This window comes from Bactrocera latifrons, unplaced genomic scaffold (genome assembly GCF_001853355.1).
Source record: "Bactrocera latifrons isolate USDA-ARS-PBARC rearing strain unplaced genomic scaffold, ASM185335v1 scaffold_393, whole genome shotgun sequence".
Taxonomy (NCBI): domain Eukaryota; kingdom Metazoa; phylum Arthropoda; class Insecta; order Diptera; family Tephritidae; genus Bactrocera; species Bactrocera latifrons.
Window position 1 is genome coordinate 100,116 of NW_017537038.1, and position 3,141 is coordinate 103,256.

The window sequence follows — 3,141 nt, forward strand, 5'->3', positions numbered from 1 at the left end:
ACATTAAGAAAGTGAGAAAAATACAAACAAACTGTTTAACAAATCAATTTAAAATATTTGAAAGAATGAACAACCAAGAACAACAACAACTCCCTGTGACGGAGCTAATCAAAGAGGCAGCGAGAATCCGCCCATACTTCGGAAATGGGGAGAATGACTTAACATCATTCCTACGGGAGGTCGACTTGATACTTCCTCTATTCAACGACAACTCAGCAAACCAACAATATATCCTGGAAAGGCACATCAAAACTTAAATACAGGAGGAAGCTCTCGGGGTTATCCAGACCTTGAGCGAGGCGGCAACGTGGAATGAAATTAAACTGGAACTGATCAAAAACTTTGGAGTTCGCGAAACGTACAATCAACTCCTTCATCGAACAATAACGATGACGAACTATAACGACAATATCGAACACATAGCTGCATCAAAGCTAGAAATGTTTTACGGAAAAATGTTGATAAAAGAAGAAATAACTAAGTTCGGAATAGATTTCAATAAACTGCAAAATATTAAACTCGGAACTCTTATTGATTGCAATGGGAATATATATTCACCATTAAAATACGGAGGCTGCTATATATATTTCTTGCCTAGGCAACACTAAGTGTTGCCAGGTGCAATCTGACATTTCCATTGGAAAGTTTGACATTTTTTAGCATAACATCTCTCAGAACGTTTTGTCATATAATCGTGAATTGTTTTATTTGCAGGGAATTAAAAAATTCATCTCGGCCAAAAAATGGAATTAACTCGTGAACATTTTCGTGCGATCATTTTTCACAACTTTCGACGTGGATTATCACGACAAGAGTCCATCGATGAACTAAAATCTTTGTATGGCTATGAACAGTGCGGTCTTAGCCTCGATTCAAATAAGGCAAGTGCCTATGGGCAAATTACTCAAAATTATTTATTTGCTTATGCGAGCCACTTGAAAAGCACGCTTAAACAACATCAATTTCTCAGAAAAGCAACCGGCGTCAAAGCAAAAAATTTTTTTTTCAGCAATTAAAATATTTTTCAAGGGTAGGCTTCAGCAGAAGCACATCATGTCGGCTCCGCAGATTAACCGTTATGTCATTCAGACAAAATTATATACGAGCAGACAAAAAATATAAGAATGTTTGCTTCTGCTGAAGACAATTTACAACAGTGGTCGGCAAAATTTCATTTCCAAGCCCATGGGCTTGCAGCAGTCGACGCTCTGTTGACACACATGTTCCATAAACTACTTCGCGCTACGCACGATGATGTGTGTTCGGCTATTCCCTGCAAAAATTTGAGGACCACGTAGTCCAATTGGGTCATGCTTCGAAGTAGAAGCGATGAGATCTGGTTACATACCTAACCATATGTTATACTGCACTGGATCATGTCCGAAATTGAACATCGTCTTTTTCGTGATTGTTCGGCAATTTGATTCGGTTATACCCAAGACATAGGGGAGACCGGGGTAGCTTCGGCTTTGGGGTACATTCGGCAATCGACTTTTTGGTATGAAGGAACAATCTGCATTGACCATAAAGTAGCGAAAACTTACCCACCACTCATAAAAAATATCGACTTGTAGTCTCACATCTCTCTCTATGCATTCGACAAATTTACATGTGCTTTTGTGTTTTCGGGAGTGCTGATAGTGTTTTCGACTCAAAAATAGAAGTGTATTAAACTTTTTGTGTTTCACTTTTTTTTTAAAGTTTGATCAAAACTAAAAGGTGAGAATGTTAACTCTGTGAAAAGTGCGATTAAGGGATAAAAAGAGTGAATTACTTAAAATAAAATAGAGAAAACGAAAATGGGAATGTCCGGGGTAGATACAGCGTTTTGTGTTGGGGCACATTCAGCGAACCTATATTTGTGCCGAATGTGCCCCTGGCAGAAATACAAGTTCGCCGAAGGTGCCCCGTATAATTTTTTTTTTTTATAGATTTATATAGATTGTGAAAAATGGTTCGAAATTATAAGCATAAAACACAATCGAATATTGACGAAAGCAAGATGAGAAAGGCAGTTGCAGWTGTKTTAAACGGTGTAGAAACGCCAACGTCTGCAGGTAAAAAATATAATTTAAAACGACAAACCCTCGAATCCCGAGTAAAGAAACAAGATCCTTTAGCCGGTCACACGGCTGGAGATGCTGTTTACCAGTCAAAATTTACCTGGAGACAAATTTTTACGATGAAGGAAGAAATCGAACTAGTGGACTACATTAAACAGTGTTGTTATTATCAATATGGGTTATCATATAAAAGTTTTCAGAAGTTGGCATACCAATACGCTGTCGCTAACGGCAAAGACTTTCCTGAAAAATGGAATGTTCAGAAAGAAGCTGGGGAGGATTGGCTATATGGTTTTATGAAACGGAATTCGAGCCTAACTCYTCGTAAGCCAGAGCGAACTAGTTTAGCAAGACTAAAAGGTTTCTCAAAAAAAGCTGTCGACAAATTTTATTTAAACTTAAAAAAACTTTATGATGCGCATTCATTTCAACCAAATCATATATACAATTTGGATGAAACTGGTATTACGACCGTCGTTGATTCGCCAAAGGTTTGTGAATTAATTAACGATTTTAGTTATAATGTTTAACAAATTCGAGGTGCTTTTCAGATAATTGCAACGAAGGGTCAACGACAAGTTGGACAAGCTGTTTCAGCTGAGAGAGGCAGTTTGGTCACCCTTGTAGGAATAATCAACGCCAGTGGAAATCGGCTTCCACCAGCTTACGTTTTTCCACGCGTACGACATAGTTCCCAATTTTTAAATGGATGTGTTTCGGGGTCTATGGGGTTAGTCAGTAAAAGTGGTTGGAATTGTTTATAGACGTTTTTAAACACATTAAAAATAACACAAAATGTTCTAAAGAGACACCGATTCTTTTGCTTCTCGACAACCATTCATCTCACTGCAGCATTGACTGCATCAATTATTCACGGGATAATGGARTAYATCTATTGTCGTTTCCCCCTCATACTTCGCACCGTCTCCAGCCACTTGACGTGTCAGTTTACGGACCATTTAAAAAATTTCTTCAAACATCTTTTACTGATTTTATGACAAACAATCCAGGAAAGAGAATAACGATATACGAAGTTGCCCACCTGTCTAACTTACCATTCCAAAGAGCATTCAGATCA